General features: G+C 52.5%; 1 protein-coding gene across 7 annotated transcripts in view; it reads left to right on the top strand.

The window, feature by feature from the left end:
• The window catches only part of KCND3 (potassium voltage-gated channel subfamily D member 3), a 376,917-nt gene that overhangs the window by 330,322 nt on the left and 27,066 nt on the right, over positions 1–19,529 (top strand). The gene's annotated exons all lie outside the window — the stretch shown is intronic.

A 19,529-nucleotide genomic window follows, 5' to 3' on the forward strand; every position in this document is an offset into this window, starting at 1 on the left:
ATTCCACTATTTGATAAAAATACTAGGGCTTCCTCATACAGCTGAGCAGACACATCCTAGGGACTCCGGCAGAGAAGATACCTGGGCGCGGGGCTCACACGGCCAAGCCGGGGCTGCCGAGGTCGATGACCCTGAGGGCACCCCGGCCACGGTCTTGGCACCTGGGCCAGGTCCGCAACACCAGCCGGGCATCCGAAGTCCAGAGGTCTGTACGTGAGCATCCGTTCTCTGGCGATAACCTCCCTGCTCCCTAAGCAGATCTTTATCCGGCAGCCGGGGCTTCTCGGGTAATAAGTTCTCTGCTCTGAGCATTTGGTAAAGCCAGATTAATCTGCGAGATAAGAAAATAAGAAGATGACTGAGGCACCTCAATCCCCCATCCCTGGGCTGATCCCTCACGCGGCACCCACCAGAGGCAGAGCTCGGCTCCATCAAGTCAGACGCAACTCGGGTCCTCAAGACACACCCACATCTTGTTCCCATCAATGTTCATAGCGGGGGCCCAATAAATGCTGTGTTCTTTTATTGCAGCGTGGACTCTGCAATACTCTCCCAGGTCGTCCCCAAAAACAGGGGGGTCGCCTCCTCCAGGCCCCACTTGGGTTTGTGGCCCGGGGGAGGGGGGTTCTCTATTTTGGAGCTTACCTGGCTGCAGCGCCATTGATGGGGTGACAGGTGGGGCTGCTCCACGGGTCAGCACCTTCCCAGGAAGACGTACTGCCCGCCTCTCTGCGCCGTGTGTCTGGACAAGGCCTGATCCTCGGCCCACATGAATAAATGCCCATGGTGTCAGAAGGTTACAGGTCTGTCTCAGACTGCGGGGCCCCCAGGGCAGGCCCGTTTCCTTTGTTTGCCCCAGGACTGGAGACCTACGCCAGGGCCCAGTACATCCTCAGTGCTCTTCATCTGATGGGTGACTTGTGCATTCAGCAAATTCTGCAAAAGCTTAGACAGCTCACCCATGTGGAGGTGGGGTAGGACGCCCAACAGAGGGAGGCGATGTGTGCAAAGCATTCAGCACAAAGCCTGACAAAGCGTAAACACTGGATACAGTGGCTGTCGCCTTGCGACTCACCGAATGTCTCAGAGCCCCGGTTTCCTCGTCTATAAAGCAGAAGAGGAATCTCAGCTGCCGCTGGATTCTTGTGGGTGAAGCCTGCCTGGCTCCTAACGGGTCCTGGTCAGCATCAGCTAAACCCATCTGCACCCTTCGACCCAGCTACAGAGCCAGCACCTGGCTGGGGGAGATGCCCAGCCCCCTCCCCTGGCACAGGTATGCAAGATATGGGTCTCTCTGCTCTCCTAGAGCCTCGGGCTGTTCTCTTCAGCTACAGGTGGCTGCCCCAGCTGACCCCAGGGACCTGGACACACATTACCGCTTTGCCCCCGTGCCACCATTCCAAGGCGATCAAGAGGTTCTGATCTGGACCATCAGAGGCCCCCGCTGAGGGAGAAAAGGCATGGCCTCGGCTCTGATGCTCAGCCTCCTTGTTGCCATGGCTTCTTTCTGACTCTTCATGTATTTTTAAAAAAATACTTAATTTCCTAAAGGGAAACTAAATTGGATTGTGCATTAATCTGCAGGACTATGGTCTGATAGGGCTGGCACCAGACCTGCTGGCTTTCCATCCTCCCTAGGATTCAGAGTGTGATCTGGGGGCCCCCTGGGACCCCCTGTGACCTCTTTCACACTCCTCCCCTACACCGAGGGCGCCCCCACCTGGAGAGCCTTCGACTGAGTCCCCTGCTCTTCTCCAGCTGGATGCCCAGGAGCTTGAGGTTATTTCACCCGTGTGGGGACACTCCCTCCCACAAGCTTCTTCACCTGGGACCCTGAACCAGCTGCCCCTGCCCCCAGGCCCTGTCCCAGAGGATACTGGGAGAACACCAGTCTGAATGCCCCAGGGACCAAGCAAAGAAAATAAGAGGGGTGGGAGTGCGGGCGTGTGATCTTCAAGGACTGGTATCGGGCTCAGCTCCTGCCAGCCTGTGCCCAGCAGCCAGTGTGTTGGGGCTTTGGGTCAGCACCAGTGTGAAGCAGGACTGGGTCTGAGGCCTGGTTCTACGGCTTATAAGCTGGGTGGCCTCAGTGAAGTTGCTGAACAGATGAGTCCTAGTTTCACCATTTGAGAAGTGGGGATGAGAAGAAAAGCTGCTTCACTGAGCACCTGTGCAGATTTAAATGTAAAAAATCCGCGGGAAGAAGATGCTGGCACAGTGCTAGGCACACACTATGCTCTCGAACCACATGCCCTGCTCCCCCGCCCTTGTTTTCACTTTTTTTTTTTTTTTTTTTTTTTTTTTGTCTTTTTGCTATTTCTTGGGCCGCTCCCGCGGCATATGGAGGTTCCCAGGCCAGGGGTCTAATCGGAGCTGTAGCTACTGGCCTACGCCAGAGCCACAGCAACGTGGGATCCGAGCCGCGTCTGCAACCTACACCACAGCTCACGGCAACGCCGGATCATTAACCCGATGAGCAAGGGCAGGGACCGAACCCGCAACCTCATGGTTCCTAGTCGGATTCGTTAACCACTGCGCCACAACGGGAACTCCTTGTTTTCACTTTTTTAGGGCCGCACCCGCAGCACAGATGTTCCCAGGCTAGGGATCAATTCGGAGCTATAGCTGCCGGCCTACACCACAGCCACAGCAACACAGGATCCAAGCCACATCTGTGACCTATACCACAGCCCACAGCAAAGCCAGATCCTTAACCCACTGAGTGAGGCCAGGGATTGAATCTGCGTCCTCATGGATACTAGCTAGGTTCTTAACCCACTGAGCCATAGTGGGACCTCCTGCCCTGCCGATTTTTATAGATGGCCTACTCCATGTGGGGATCCTGCCCCACTCGCCCTGGAAGGAAGCCGCACTGTGGTCTGATGGCTCCTGAACTCTGACCCTCAGCACTGAAGCCCTCTGTCTGCTCCATGTGGGGCAGCAGTGGATGCCCAGGGACCCTGTCCTTTCTACACTTGCCTGAATGCCCACTGCAGGGTGTAGCATAGGGACAAAACCCACTGAGTAGCTGACCCTGCCAGCACCGGTCCTGCTCAGGGAGCATTTACCAGTCCCCCTGCCCAGGAATTAACACCGTGCTCAGTTGTCAGATGAGGAGACCGAAATTCAGAGAGACTGACCCAGCTGTTCCAGCCTGTTTTTTGCTTTGTTTTGTTTGGGGTTTTTTTTTGGCCGCGCCCATGGCATGTGGAAGTTCCCAGGCGGGGGATCAAACCCATGACGCACTTGCGATCGGCACCACGGCTGAGGCAACACCAGATGGCTTAACCTGCTGTACTACATGGGAACCTCCTGTTCCTGCCTGTTCTTAACCCCAGGCTGCTGCACGACCTCTCAGTCCCTTGGAGTCACTCAGTGCTGGGCCCAGGAGGCAGGCAGGTGGGTAAAAGGAAAAGAGCTGCCCAAGTCCAAATTCTCCGGACCCCAAACTCTCAAGGAAAAATGCCAGTGCTTTCCACCTAAACATCTCTCCGGGGGAAGTTTAAAATAGAAACTTTAGTCATACCTTAATGGAGCCGAATGATTTTGAAAAACAATCAAACCTCAGTCCTCTGCAGCCAAAACTGACGGCTGGGAGCTAGTGGCGAGGGCAGAAGCATGAATGCCAATCCCCAAAGGGGGTGGTTGCTTGCACATTGGGCGCAAGAGAAGTTCCGTGATGGCATTTACCCAGGGACCCAGAAACACACACCCAGACCTTGTGGATCAGGCCACCCTCCCGCCCCTCCATCTCCTGTCATTCAGCCCATCCCCCTTAGCCCAGCCCAGTACCCAAGTAAGGCAGGGCTGGACACCTCTCAGATAACCCAGGGTTCTTTCATCCAGCGTATTTCTTGAGCACCTACTGTATGCCAGCTCCAGTCAGGGCTGCCTGGGTCAGGGCAGTAAACAGTAAAAATACATAGGCAACCGTATTTGTGTATCGTTTTCTGATTGTGTCTAAATTCCTTGGCCTCTCTTATCCCCTTCGATCTGCACCCTAACCCTGGCGATGGAACCATGTGTATAGGACATTTGGCCCTATGTCTGGAACCGTGTAAATAGAACATGTCATTACCCCGCCCCGGAGCCTGACCCTCTTCTCTCCCCGTGTGCAAGCGACACAGGTGTCCCCAAACTCATGAATAAATGAAGAAAGGAAAGCACGCAGAGGAAAAGGAGGTACTGAAACCCCCATCGCAGGAGGTGAGAGGCCCAGGACCCCCTCCCCCCATGAATCACCCTAATCAGCTGCCCCCTCCTCTTACTCCCCAGTTTCATGGAGATCAGATCTGCTGAAACTGAATATTGATGGTGGCGTCAGCAAGGTGGGTGTCAACCTGCCTAGGGCCGGGCAGCTGGAGGGTGAGCACATCCTGAGACCAATTATTTCAGCCTCCTTTACAGCCATCACTGCCCTTCACAGCAAATACCCCAATTTGTCAGACCCCAGGGAGTGTCCCTGCTCTTTGCACACACACACAAAAAAAAAACCCAGACGCAGTCCGGGAAAGATATGGCCATGTTTTACTCTTATTTTAAGCTACTCAGTCGAGTGTTCCTTTGCCTCTTCTGTTATTAAAGCCTTGGGCTGACAGCTGCAAACCAGCTTTCGGGGTCCTGGTGGGGTTAACTCCGTCTTGTCCTTCACAGAGATGTCTGCAAGTAGCATTCGCCTTGCCATTAGCTCTGGGGCTGGAAAGAGGTATTTTCCACCTTCCTGGGCACAGCTAATTGGCTGTAGATCATCACTGAGAAGAGAAGGGACAGTTCTCAGACACCTGCCTTCTCTCCAGCCAGGATGGATGGTTGGAGAGAAATTCAGGGTGTGTCAGCCATGCCCAGCCTGGACCATTGTGTGCAGCCTTTGGGAAAAGTGGGTGGATGGAGTCCCAGAGCGTGGATCCTTCCTCTGGCCCCCGCGGGTCTCAGGACAACCAGGAGCTTCTTCTCTCAAGGTGTTTGGTCTCAGCACAAGGAACCTGCCCTCTCCCAGCAAAGTAATGCCATGCAGGACAGAGAACAGGAAGAGACTGAACAGTCACGGAATCCAGACACCTAACCCAGCCCTGAATCAGAAGGAGATAAAGGAGATAAAGCCAGTAGGAGAAGCAAAAGACACACTGCTCACTCAGTTTATTCCAGATAGACCTGCGAATCAATTCAGGAGGCCCCTCCCATGCTGACCTTGGGGTTATCTCCTGCTCCATGATCAAGGGCAGAAAGGCAGACAAGAGCCCAAGCAGCTCATCCATCCTCCATCTCAGTAATATCCTGTCCATACTGGGAGATGCTGGACCAGGAAGCAGCTTCTTGCTTGAAATTTCCGGTGCTGCCTTTGGAGCCCAGGAGGGGCTATGAAAAAGCATTTGGGCTGGATCAGATACCAGTCAGTGAATAAAGAGAGCCCTAGAACCAGCCATGCACAGTGAGGCACCATCAAGTGTGCCTGAGTCTCCCTGGAGCGCATGAACAACCCAAGTGCAGGGCAGAGACCCTGTCTTGATCATTTTTGAGTCCCCAGGCCTCAGCCTGGTGCCTGACACGTAAAAGCCATCGATCAGTATCGTTTTAACTGAGACATGATTGGGGTTGGAGTTCTTCAGGGCATCTCTCTCCCTCTTGCTCTAGGGAAGGGCAGACACTTTCAGTCAATGTGTGGGAAGCATTTCTAGCAAGGCCCACTTGTGGTTTTCAAAGTCCCCAGACAGCCAGGAGCTGCAGAACAGAAATACTGCTTGCGGAAGGGGCCTCTTGGGGCCTGGTGATTTTGTTGGTCTCATTAATGGCAAGCTTTTTCCCACTCATTAATGACTTTGCTCATGGAATTTCCAGAATGAACTTAGACCAGAAGCTATGCCAGAAGACGAGAGCAGGGCCCAAGAGAGCCTGTGCTGTGTTCTGTTGACCCTGAACCTAGGATTTATATCTTCATTTGGTTGGCTGTTGCCTTGATCCAGCTTTGACTGAGGAACAGGGTCAGGAAGCAAACCATACTCTGGAATTCCACTGCCTCCTTTATCTTGGGGCAGTACCTCTAACAGGGGAGCCCATGCATTCACGCAGCGTCATGGCAAAGAGGAGGAAGGGGGTTGTGGACCGGCTAACATTGACCAAGGGACCTAAGTTTGGGGTGTGACTTAGTTCTTACATTTACTGATCTCAAGAAATACATGAGTTCCTGTCAATATGAATTAACAAGTACAAAGATGCTAAGAAAATTCAGAATAATGAAGTGATGGATGTCAGACCAAATGAATCAGAAAAGATTTCCTGAAATGAGAAGTATTTTTTTAGGACTCGAAAGAGGAAAATGAATGAAAATCACATTTATTGAGGTCCTGCTTCTACACGTCAGGGATTCAACAAGGCGCATGTACATTCTCATAGCTTCTCTGGGCCATATTCTAGATAGTTCCTTCCAGCTTTCAACTGATCTTCTCTTCAGCTGTGTCTAATCTACACTCAAAGCCATCCATCCAGTACTTAGTTTGGGTTGTAGTTCTAGTATATATCTTTGGTTTTCTTCGCTTTTTTGTTTCCCTACCCTTACAAGATCTTCTAGCTTGCCTTTTATTTTTGAATTGTAAACCTAGCCATCTGCAGGTGACAGTTCCAGTATGTCAAGCATTTGTGGGTCTCTTTGTTAGCCATCATTTCTTGGTTCACTACGGTTCTCATTCATAGTGTCGTTTTTCCTTGTGTCCTTGGTTATCTTTGCGTCTCCCAGTGCATGTATGTGACAGTATTTCAAAGAATCGCCTCCAGTTTAGGGCGAGGGTGTTCTTCCTCCAGGGGGATTTTACTTTGCTTAGTTAGCTTCTGCCAAGCACCTGGGAATGCTGTCCTTCCAGGACCACCTTCATCTGAATTCCTTAACCCACATTCAAGGTTGCACAGCCACGAGAGGGAATATTTACTTCTAGTTCATCTTTACCCTGAGGCTGGAGCCCTTCGGGATCCCAGCTTTGAGAGCGATTGAGAGTCTGTATTCATGCCTCCCGCCCAGGGAAGGGGGTGGAGACTGCAACACTGGAGCTCCTTTTTGTCACTGCAACTTCTGGATTAATTCTGAATTAATTTACTTTTCAAAGGCAAAGTGGCCTGGACTTTACTTCTGTGAGCTCTCATTTCCTCAGAGATCATGGCCCAGTGATTCCTTATCATGTTGTTACCTCTTTGATGATCCTAAGAACGTGTTTGTTGTATTTCATCCCGTTTTTCATGTGTTCCCCAGCAGAAGGGTTTATTCAAATCCGTTAGCTTTTCATTGCTGGAAGTAGATGGTCTTCTCTCCTTTTCCCTTAACAGTGATTCAGTGAGGTGAGTAGATAGATATGAATATTCTCATTTTATGGATGAGACAGTGAGGGTTAGAAACTCTAAATCAGTGACCCCCAAGAGGAGGACTTGAGGGTAGAATCAATGTTGCCGGAGGCCAGCTCCGGCGGCCAGGGAGTATACATCCCGATCGGAGAGGGACATGGCGTCGGCAAATGTACATATGGAGACAGCCTCTTTGTCCCTTCTTTCAGGGCGCTGGACTGCTCAAACTTTATTGCCAACAGTGGTTGATTATATAGACAGTTTTTCACTACAGATTACATCACAGTGTTAAAAGCACATTGGTTAACTATTACATGGTATAGCAGCTATATATCATGTTTTTTTTTCTTTTTGCTATTTCTTGGGCCGCTCCCACGGCATATGAAGGTTCTCAGGCTAGGGGTCTAATCAAAGCTGTAGCCACAGCCAGAGCCACAGCAACGCGGGATCCAAGCCGCGTCTGCAACCTACACCACAGCTCTGAGCAAGGGCAGGGACCGAACCTGCAACCTCATGGTTCCTAGTCAGATTCGTTAACCACTGCACCACGATGGGAACTCCATATATATCATGTTTTAAGATCTCTATTTTAACTGAACTTAGTGAGTACTTTGAAGAGGCCATAGACACAAGAATTTGGCATTCACAAACCTTGTTTGTAGACTGGTGCTTATCTTCAAAGCGTTACAGCAGGGAGATAGTGTAAGTAAATATAAACCAACTTAATTAAACTAGCTATCACTTAAAAGCTTTTAAAATCAAGGACAAAACTCACAGCTAGGTTTTTTGGATAATATATGGCTAACTTCTATGGACCTCATTAAAATCCTAACTCTAAAGTTTACTATATAACTAGTTAATAGATAAACACTATGTTTTAACTAAGTTGGATTTAAATAGGGGCAAGTCTTTCAGGATGAAATTCTTATTATATCATTGTTGTAACTTTGTTAAATCACAAATCACCACAGGAAAATAAGAATGGGAAATAAGAATGATAAGTAAATAATCAGGAAAGACTGGGGAAAACTGAATAGCAAGTGAATAACAGAAAAGACTAAGTTATCCATGGAACAATCCCCAATCAGCAACACAAAATGGAAATTATTTCCTGGGAAGTTTAGTTTTCCACCTATGTCAGCAGGCGAGCCTTATTGCCTTCTGGGGCCTGTCCTCGGAACTGCACCGTTCAGGCAGACCTCTTTTTCTGATTAGGAGACTGCCTTCGGAGTTGCACCTTTTAGGCAAGCTCCCTTCCTCAGCTTCTTGTATCTTCTCGGCTCCCCGCAAATCAAGACTGTTCCGAGGAGTTCCCGTTGTGGCTCAGTGGGTTAAGGACCGGACATTTTCTCTATGAGGATGCAGGTTCGATCCCTGGCCAAGCTCAGTGGGTTAAAGATCCAGCATTGCCACAAGCTGCGACGTAGGTCACAGATGCGGCTCGGATCCAGTGTTGCTGGGGCTGTGGGGTAGGCCCGCAACTGCAGCTCCAATTTGACCCCTAGCCCAGGAATTTCCATATGCCACAAGTGTGGCCATTAAAAAGAAAAAAAAAAAAAAAGACTGTTCGGAGCCCAAAGCCCATGGTTTTCATTGTACCATTCTTAGAAGTACAAAGAGGAGCAGGAAAGCTATTCAAAATGTCCCTGAAAGGCATGTGCAAGAGGACAATGGGAAGGCTGGGCAGTGAGTGTCAGGAGCAGATGCATCCACGGAGCAGAGCTTCTGCATCCAGAGAAGAATCCTCAGGTGGAAAGGGCAGGCCAGGCTGAGCAGATGGAGTCCCTACTGAATCAGATGTGCCCTCAAGGGAGGCCCCATTCTTGGGGACACGGGTGCTTCCCTCGGAGCCGGCGTGTATAGAGAGCAGGCGAGTGTCCTGCTGCTGGGAGCCCAGGCTGCAGCAGACGCCCCTGCAGAGCCAAGCGCCAGTAGGAGCCGCTTGCTCGGTGGAAGGACCCAGGAGGAAGGGCAGCCCAGGCTTGAGGATTCAGCCTGACGGGGACGACACAGCACTTGCTAACTCACATTCCTCTCTCTCCTCTCCCTGCCCTCCTTGTCCTCTTCCTGCCACTGGGAAGTCACCCAGCAGCCTCCCTGGAACACCCTGGTCCCGGACCTCTGAGTTTCTGAAAACGTAAACACATTCTGTAATTACTTTTCCGCCATAAGCCAGTTGCTACCTTTCTGACCTCGGCAGCAGGGGAGTTTTCTTCTGGTATTTTCCCCGAGCCAAGCGAACAGCAGGCTCCAACCCCACCACACCCCTACCCTCCCAGCTCTGAGCTTGTTCTCAAGTAAGTTTGTTCCCTCCAGAAAGCTGATGGCCTCTGCTGCACCGAGCTCTTTCAGGGGGAGAGGGGGGGCCTTATACCCCCGGGACTTGCCTTTAGCACCTGGCAAGGTTCCTAAAATGAATTTTCATACCATCCACCCCGGAGGCGCATGAACACAAACAGGTGTGTGCCCTCTGGCTGTGACAGGGCTCAGGGGCGACCCCACGAGCTGGGAGCCAGTCAGGGCAGGGGAAAGGGTGAGGGGCCCAAGCCTGGTGCTGGGTGCGTGCCAGGGTGTGGCCGTGGGTCTTTGTCAGGCCCTGGAAGATTTGTTTCTGCCTTGTCCCCACATGTCTCCTCTCCAGGGGACTGAGGCTCAGGCTCCTGCATTCTCCTCTTGCAGATTTCCGAACTCTTTTCTTGCTCCCTGTTGGAGCTGATGTTTCACCAAGATTAATAGTCGATTGAGTCATTTTTAAAGAGGCCCTTTGATGAAGAGAAAGCACATAAATAAGTCCTGCCTGTCAGCTTCTGCCTCAGGCCACCAGTTCTGCTTCGTAGCCAAGAAGCCCTGTGCCCTTAAAGCGCTACACCAACCCCTGCAGCCACTGTGTGGACACAGCCGGGGCGGGGGGTGGGGGTGGGGCCTCAGCTTTGACACCAGTGCTGGTTCATTTGTTTGGGGCCCAGCCCTTTTCCCTCGCTGAAGGGTCAGGTTCAAGAGCAGAGGCTCCGGAGGCAGACCTCCTGGGCTCACACAATGGCTCTGTGTGGTTGTGTGGTTTTGTTAAAATCGTGTTGTTATTATTTGTGTGAGTTGGGGATTATGACTCAGCCTCCCCGAACCTTAGCTTCCTAATCTGCAATGCGGGGATGATCATAGACCCTGTCTCCTAGGGTTGTTGGGAGAATTAAATAGATGAATACTCAAAAAATACTCGGACCCGTGTCTAGCACATACTAAGCGTTCATACATTGAAGTTAAATCGTGTCGGAGCAGCAGTTGTGGGGCCCAAAGATGCTGCTGGTGTGGCCACACGGGACTGACCTGGCGTGTTCCCTTTCCTGCATGCTCAGCCCCCTCGGGCCCACGGCTCTGGAGATTAATTGAAGGGCAGAGGGCAGAAAGGTTATAAAGGAGAGTTCAGAGTACAGAAGCTCCTTTACAGCATATGAGGATTTCGGGGAGCCTGGGAGGTGGACCCGGCCAGTTCTGCAGCAACCCCCAGACCCACCCACCTCCCTCCGTTCGGGCTGAATTAAGTTAGATATTCCCAACAAGAGGAGCATCCTGCCAGGGCTGAAGGAAGGCTCTGGTTAACAAAGAAACAGGGGTACCCTTGACCAAAGCATCCCCTGTCACTTTGGCAAAAGCCAGAGAGGCGCTGGGATGGGGTGGGGATGGAGAAGAAGGGAAATGCCACAGACGTGGGGATAGGAAAGCGGACCTCGGTTCAAGGGACGAGGACAGGGCAGCTCCCGCCGAGTGTCTGCTGTGTGCTATCCACAAGCTCAGCCCTGCTTCAAGCTCTGTAGGAGGATATAAAATAGCAAAGGACAGGAGTTCCCGCTATGGCACAGTGGTTTAAGAATCCCACTGCAGTGGCTCAGGTCTCCACAGAGGCACAGGTTCAATCCCTGGCCCGGCACAGTGGGTTAAAGGATCTGGAGTTGCTGCAGCTGCATCATAGGTCACAGCTGTGGCTCAGATTCAGTCCCTGGCCCTGGAACTTCCATATGCCATCATAAATAAATGAATAAATAAATAAATACATAAGTACCTAAATAGGACACAGCCTGCTCTCACGAAGCAGCAATCTAGTCGGCAACGCGAGCCCCACACAAGTGAAACATTAAATAACCAACACGGGGGTTTGCAGGGCTGGGGGTTGGTGGTCCTGCATGAAAGCTGTAGCTTCAGACAACAGAAAATGAGGGGGTTGGAATAGATGGTTCTTCTTTTAACTCAGTCAGCTCCCCCCCCACCCCCACTTTTTATCGGGGGAAATATCAAGCATATACACAAAGGGAGAGCACAGTAAAGGAAACTATGCACCTGCCTACCTGGCTTTATCTTCTTTCCTCCCTCGCCCTTTTATTCCTGGAGCGTCTTAAAGCACATTCTAGATACATGTCATTTCATCCCTAAATATGTCAGTAGGCTTGGAACAGGTGGTTTTTAAGGTGTCTTCCATCCCTGACCTGGCGTGAGCGTGTGTGTGATTGGGAATGTCAGAAAATTCTCTGCTGCGGCGAAGAGGAAGTGATAGGTCCATTTGGGCTTTGGCGTGTGTGGGGAATGTGATTTTACACACACACACACACACACACACACACACACACACACACACGATCAGCTGCCCTAAGGACCATCTCTAATCATTCCAAAACTATCTTTACTAATCCTAACAGAGCTCAGGCTGGAAAAGGCTGGCTAGGGACCCGAGGATCCAAAGAGCAGAGACTGAAAGAGAGTCAGCTAAGCATCCATTGCTTCATAAAATACATAATGTACTCTACCACCTGCCAGGCACTCTGCTAACTATGCACTGAAGGAGCAGAGGTGACCCAGGCAGGCAGGCTCCTTTGTCACCAGCTTACAGGGGATGAGGGGAGTTGGGGGCAGAGGAGCAAAGGGGCTGTGGGTACCTTGGGAGGGCAGTTCTAGGGTGTCAGTACCCCAAGACCTCACCCCAAAGCCAGGGCAGGACACAGAGAGACAGAGGCAAAGGCCCAGAGACCCACTGATTGAAAATGAAGGCCAAAGGGGCTGGGCTCCCGTGCCCTCCAGGCAGCTGTCAGAGGCCAGGCACCAGCTGAGGCGTAGCTGTCTCCTGGCCATTTCCTTACCCCGCCGCCGGCCTCAAGGGCGGGGGGGTGAAGCAGAGTCCAGCCTGCAGCTCATTTCCACCTTCCAAAGCAAAAGAAACTCTCCAGGGGGATGATCGAGGCCCAGCGAATGCACCAAACTGAACCAAACCAAGCCCAGAAGCTCTGAGCCCCGGGCCGGTAGCGTGTAAGACGTGGAAAGGTGCCTCCAGGTTTTCCGTAGTTCAGCAGAAACTCATGCTGGCCCCAGGCCTTGGAGCAGGATTTCAAGTGCCTGAGATGAGCTTAGAGGTAATAGTTCAGTGTTTTGGGGACCCAGGAATTTAGCCCTGGTGCAGGTTCAAGGGGAAACCTGCCTTAGAACTGATGACTGAATTTAGTTCACTATCCCACAAGTGTCTTTGAACAGGAGTTCCCATTGTGGCTCAGCAGGTTAAGCACCCAACCAGGATCCATGAAAATGCAGATTTGCTCCGTGGCCTCGCCTAGTGGGTTAAGGATGCAGCATTGCCACAAGCTGCCATGTAGATCACAGATGCACCTCGGATCCCACATTGCTGCAGCTGTGGTGTAAGCCAGCAGCTGCAGCTCCGATTCGACCGCTAGCCTGGGAACTTCCTTATGCTGCAGGTGCAGCCCTAAAAAGACAAAATTTTTTTTTTAAAGTATCTTTGAATAGCCCACTGCGTGTCTGCAATGTCAGAAGTGCTGACGTAACACAGAAGTGAAGCCCTAGATGATGTTAGATTTGTGAGGCACCTATGTGCCCGGTGCTGTGCCAGTGCCGGCAGAGACAAGACCGGACCTCCAAAAAAGGTCTGCACAGCCATAAGCACTCTGTCCCCAGGAATTTGTCCACTTTGGCACTTACCCACCCCAGCTTCTGCATCCCTGGCTCGCCATCATCTCCACGGACTTTGACCTCCACCCTCATCCCCCTACAGGAGCGCCCTCTGTGCCCGCAGCCGGCCACACCCTCACCTCTGCTGTGGCCTCTGTGCCCCTCCCCGACTTTCTCCCAAGTCAGCCTCACCTTCGGCCATCGGTGCCCCCCTAAAGCCTTGTCCTGCTGGGGCGCCCCTTTGGTAGGTGAGGCTGCTCATCCTCCGCTGAGACAGGCTTGCTGGCCCAGGGTGGCAGGAGGCTGAGAAGCCGCCCCAGGGAGAAGGGCTGTTTGATGGACATGGGGAGGAAGAGAAGCAGATGGCGCGGGCCTGCGGGACAAGGTCCCCGAGGGAGCAGCATGGTTTGACCAGGCGCGCATGCTGCTTTCTTGTCAACCTCCGCTCCCAGGGTGTAGAGGGGCAAACGGGGACAGGTCTCCTGGGGGCTGAGCCTGGGGAGGATGGCTGGGCAAGGCCCAGTTTCCAGAAGAGCGTGACTGTCAGAATTGGGGCTAGAACTTTGGCCGAGCCCACGTGACACCTGGCCCATGGGTACCCCTGAGTCAGGGCACGTGCCCCCTCTGGGTCTGCAGGGCTCGTCCCCAGGTCTGGGGGGTCCAGTCAGGGTCAGGTGGGTCCAGTCTCTGGGCCCCAGCCCTCTGACCTCTTCCTTCCAAAGCATAAATGGCCTTGCAGAACTCGCTCGGACAAGCCCACTCACAATGCAGGGAACCACAGGCTGGGTGTTGGGGAAGTGCCACCAGAAAGAACCAAATCCCAGTTTTCATTTGAATATTTTTCCATGGACTGGAGGCCGGTAGTGAGCGTGACCACTTCTCCTCCCCTGGCTTTTACATGAAGGTGACCGGCACCATTCCTGTCTCCTTGTAACACTGGCTGGCTGTCCCCTTAGCCTGGTATTTGCATCCGTGGTCGTGTGTCTTTCCTGGGAGCTGTGTGAGCAAAACGGATTGTGTCTTCAGGACCCAGGCTTCACCCAGCACTGCGATGCCACCACAGTGATCCCCTCCTTTGGTGACACGGCTGCTGCAGGCAGCTCCTGGGTCTTTACTGCCCTCCTACCAGTCCTGATAGGAACAGACTCACGTACAAGGACTTTCTGGGCCAAGGGACAACGTGAAGGTCTTTGAGGATTAGGTGGGCAGAGGCGGCTACTCAAGAAGCCGAGCTCATTAGGGAGAGCCAGTTGGTTTAAGCAATTCGGTCATAATTAATTTCAGCATTTAACGTTTTCACATCTAGAAACTCCATTTGGCTCTTTTTCACATCTGCCTGATGGTTCCTGAGGGTGTTCTATTGCTAGTTCATCTGTGTGGTTCCATTTTTTATTTTGAAAAAAAAAAAAAAGCATTTCATGAGTAACGCTTCTGCATCTAACGATTCCAGCATCTGAAATTCTTGGGGGCAGGAGATATGCTATGCGGGGTTTTTCTGCCGACACTCCCTCCTGGTTGCTTGCTTCCCTATGATTTTTTTTTAAAGCAAACTCAGTTCCTAATCTGTAGGAATCCTGAAGTTTCCAGTTAAAGATATTCTGTTTTCCTCTGGGAAAGGATTGAAATCTGGTTTGCCCATTAGCTGAAGCAGCTCTTCGGCCCACGTGTGGGATCTAGCGTCACTTGAAGACTCTGAGAAAGTCCCTTTTTGCCGTTTGCCCAAGGTTCATTGTCCCAAGAACCGGTCCCAGGTCACTGGGCTGTCACTGGCACATGCTCCCAGAGCAACAGTGGTCCTCCCTCTGCTTACTGCGCCCTCCACGCAGCTGTGATGTTCCCTTGGGGTTTGTTCCATTTTATTGGGGGAAAAATAGATTCCCCCTACTTTCAAGTGAACTCAGCAATGCATCAAAAATGTATTTTATTTGGGATCTGGATGTTTTGTGGCCAAAGAGCTCCCTGATGGTCTGGTCTGCTGGGGTCGGCAGTTCTATTACTAATCTGTTCACAGGTCTTTCACTCATTCAGCAAATATCCTGAGTGCCCACCCTGTGCCAGGCATGGTTCCAGCTATTGAGGGTACAGCCTCCCAGAGCTTGCAGTCTGATTCCAGAAGGAGTCAGTCCAGGTCCGTGGTGCACATACCAGAGCGGGGGCTTTCTCTCTCATCGCTCTGAAGTATTGCGTCCCTACTGTTCATCATGCAGCCTGCCAGGCTCCAGGGATGCAGACAGACGGCCCCGTGCTCAGATCGCACTCACCCCAAAGGCAAAGGCAGCCTTTTCTGGAGGTATATCAAGGCACGAGGGAGTGAGGAGTCTGAAGGAGGTGGAAAGACACAGGAATGAGTGAAACTCGAGAGCCTGAGAGAGGTGGGGTTAGCACAGCATCTGGAAAGATGAGTAGTTGTTGCCTGGCAAAGAGCAAGAGTTCTCAGGAGAGAGACGGGACGAGCTAAAGACTTGAAGCCAGGGAGGAGCCCATGCCTCTGGGAGCAGAGGTAAGTTCTACACGCAGCGCAGTGTGTAGACAGCAGGAGGAAGGGAGGGTGGGAGCTTGGCTGGAGGCGTACACAGGAGTTTCCTCATCTCCCAAGCCTGTGGGCTCCCCTGGGCCCCTCCCTCCCTTCAGCCTCACATGGAGTCAACAGCCAAGTCCAGCAGGCGCTGCTTCCTGCATAATCCATTCTAACCCCTCCTTTCCATCCCCACTGCCGCTGCCTTGGTCCGAGCATCACTAGCTCCTGCCTGGACTGGGACAGTAGCCTCTTAACGGCTTCCCCTTGATCCCTGCCCAGTCCATCCTCCACTCCGCAGCAGGGTGCTCTTGCAAAGATGAGCATTTGGGGAGTTCCCAATGCGGTGCAGCAGAAACACATCCAACCAGTACCCATGAGGACTCGGGTTTGATCCCTGGCCTCGCTCAGTGGGTCAGGGATCCATTGTTGCCATGAGCCATGGTGTAGGTTGCAGACATGGCTCAGATCCCACGTTGCTGTGGCTGCGGCATAGGCTGGCAACTATAGCTCTGATTTGACCCCTAGCCTGGGAACCTCCATATGCCGCAGGTGCGGCCGTAACAGAAAAAAAAAAAAAAAAGAATGTGTGACCATCTTGCTTCAGGAGAAAGGTCATGTGACCAGCTCTGCAGCCTCATCTCCCATCTACCTCTCCCTCCAGCCAGTAACTTCTTATAGTTCCTCAGGCGAGCCCAGCTGCTTCACAGTTCAGCAAGTCAGCCTGTGCCACTGCCTCCCGGAGGTCCTTTGGTCACCCTCGAGCTTGATCTAGAGGCCCGTCCTTCGGGCTCACACAGGGCCCTGCATACGTCCTTCCTGTAGCACAAAGCCATTGAACTGTCATCGTGACTTGTATGAGGCCATTAGCTCCTTAAGGGCAGGGGCTCTGTCTGTCTATGTGACTTTTGTATCCCCAGCTCCCACCAAGGTGACAACACAAGGCAGACACCCCGCAGGGGGTTGACGAATCAGTCAGTCCAGAAGGATGGGCTGGAAGCTGTGGGTCCATGCAGGTCGGTGTGTGTGGCAAACGCCCAGTGGGCAGGGCATTGCTCCAGTGATCAGGCAGGCTTTCAACTGATTTACGACCTTGAACTCTCAGTTTCCTCATAGGTGCAGTGACTGGTCTGAGTACAGGCGCTGCTGCCACTTCCTGGCTCTGACATTCTGTGAGTCTGCAGATCTACGGCCTCTGAAGAGAGGACGGTTTAGAGCACTGGACCTCGAAGTGTGGTCCCAGATCACCAGCATCAGCATCACTTAGGAACTTGGTTAAGATGCAGATTCTCAGGTCTCACTCCAGACTTACAGAATCCAAAGTCTGAGGTTGAGGCCCAGAGACAAAGGTCTGTGTTTTAACAAGCCTTCCAGGCAGTTCCAATGCACACTAAAGTTTGAGAATGCTGGTTTATCAAAGCAGCTTTGTCACCGTGTGTTACTCCTGTTGAGATGGCAAGACAAGGAGGTTATTGCCGCAGACTTCCAGTGGCCAAAAGCTGGGACTGGCCGGGACCCTGCCAGGCAGGCCAACCACTGCAATGGCAGGGAAAGGTCACACATCCCCTTTTCCCAGGATTCTTTGCTGGCAGAACCAGAAACACCGCCCTTAGCACCTGAGGGCTTCCCTGCCGGGTGTCTGGGTTCACACCACTTTGAGAGTTTCTCCATTTTCTGGAAGCTGCTTTCTCCTGTGAGTTAGCAAATCCTTTGGCTCATTTCTCACCTCCTGCAGGAGGGCAGAAGAAGAAAGAGGGTGCTCTGAAGCCAGACAGATTTGGAACACTGGCTTGGGTTGGCTGATGATCCTGGGTAGGTTAACTCAACGTCTCTGAGCTTTGGTTTCCTCATCTCCAAAACGGGGTTCATAATACCTCACAGGGTTATTGTGAAGATTGAATGCTAAGTAAAAATAAACGTATGGAATGGTCACTGTGATTTTGATAGATTCCCCTGCTCTGCGCCTCGGCTCTCCCTTCCGGGCACCCCCTCCCCTGCGCCCACCCCCCAAGCTTCAGAGGAACCTCAAAGTTCCAAAATGCCAACCCATCCTTTTGCAACGGGCTTGCTCCTGGGGCTCACTTTGTGGGTGAGCCCCAGGAGCACGCTGAGCTGTAGGGTCGTGATCTGCGGTGTGAGGGGAGAGGGACGTGGCAGGAAGGAGGCGCGATATGGGGCTTTTGTTTCATTCCCCAAGTCCTCCTCCTCGGGACTCAGCAGCACAGGGCTAACGGCATTTTGGGGGGTGGTTAGGCTGCTCCCCTAGATCTGGTCGCCTCTGAAGCCCCCCTCTGCTCTCTAACCAGACCACTGCCTGCCATGTGGACCCCTCAGGGACCGTGGCTTCGGGCGGTGGCAACTAGTGGTGTGTACACGGACTTTGAAATCTGAGCAGGAGTTCCCGTTGTGGCGCAGTGGTTAACGAATCCGACTAGGAACCATGAGGTTGCGGGTTCAGTCTCTGCCCTTGCTCAGTGGGTTAAGGATCCGGTGTTGCCGTGAGCTGTGGTGTAGGTTGCAGACGCGGCTCGGATCCCGCGTTGCTGTGGCTCTGGCGTAGGCCAGTGGCTACAGCTCCGATTCGACCCCTAGCCTGGGAACCTCCATATGCCACGGGAGCGGTCCAAGAAATAGCAAAAAGACAAACAAACAAACAAACAAAAAAAAAAGAAATCTGAGCAGCTTGATCCCTGTTTCCTTCTGCAGCCGGCTGACCAAGTGACCTCGGGCATACTGCTTCACTAACCCTCTGTGCCTCGGTTTCCTCATCTGTAAAATGAGGCTAAAAACTGCATCTTCTGCGTGGGCTGGCTGGGAGGAACACATGAGACCATGTGTTTGCAGTGCCTGATGTGATTTAAGAGCTCAAAAATAAAGTTAGAGCAAAATCCACAGGAGGGGGTTAGGACATGGAAAGAGTCTGACCGGAAATTTGTCAAGGGGTGGATTTATCAACTGGGGCTGGTGTTTTTTCTTTTGTTTTGTTTCGTTTAGGGTCGCATCCGAGACGTATAAAAGTTCCCAAGCTAGGGGTCAAATCAGAGCTGCAGCTGTCAGCCTATATACCACAGCCACAGCCACAACTGCGCAGGATTCGAGCGGCATCTGCAGCCTACACTGCAGCTATGGCAATGCCAGGTCCTTAACCCACTGAGCAGGGCCAGGGATGGAACCTGTGTTCTCAGGAATCCCAGTCGGGTTCATTACCACTGAGCCACAGCGGGAACTCCACGGCTAGTGTTCTTGGTGTCCTCCAGGCTGGTCTACCGTTGTCCTTTGTCCCTGGGCAAGGAGGCAGCCACAGGGGTCTGAACTCACTGGAACTCACTGTGGCACCCAGCCTGCTCTCCCTCCTCTCCTCACCTTGACTCCAGCCACCAGGACCACTTGCATCCCCCATCTGCACCTCCACCACCCAGGGTTCCAGGAGCAGAGGCTGAAGCCAAGGTCAGGGACGTCCCAGTGGAGAAGGTGGGTGCAGAAGTGGGTGTGGCAACGAGGCAGAGACCTTCTCCCTGAAGAACTTCATCAGGGACGTGCCTCCTGGACCGAGCTCCCAGCAGCCGAGCCCTGAACAGGCAGTGCCCTGGCCTTCGGTGAAGAAAGGACTCCCCACCAGATGGGCAGCCTTGCCCCTACCTGAGAGGAAGGCGGAATCAGACGGGGGAGCTTGGCATGCACTTATCACTCAGTACCTGGAGGAGGAAGTGAAGGCAGCAATTAATTGTACAAGGCGGGTGGT

This window comes from Sus scrofa, chromosome 4 (genome assembly GCF_054392235.1).
Source record: "Sus scrofa isolate SSC_HxYL_T2T_F1_AM1 chromosome 4, Sscrofa_HxYL_maternal_Yorkshire_Landrace_v2.0, whole genome shotgun sequence".
In the NCBI taxonomy this organism is placed as follows: Eukaryota; Metazoa; Chordata; class Mammalia; order Artiodactyla; family Suidae; genus Sus; species Sus scrofa.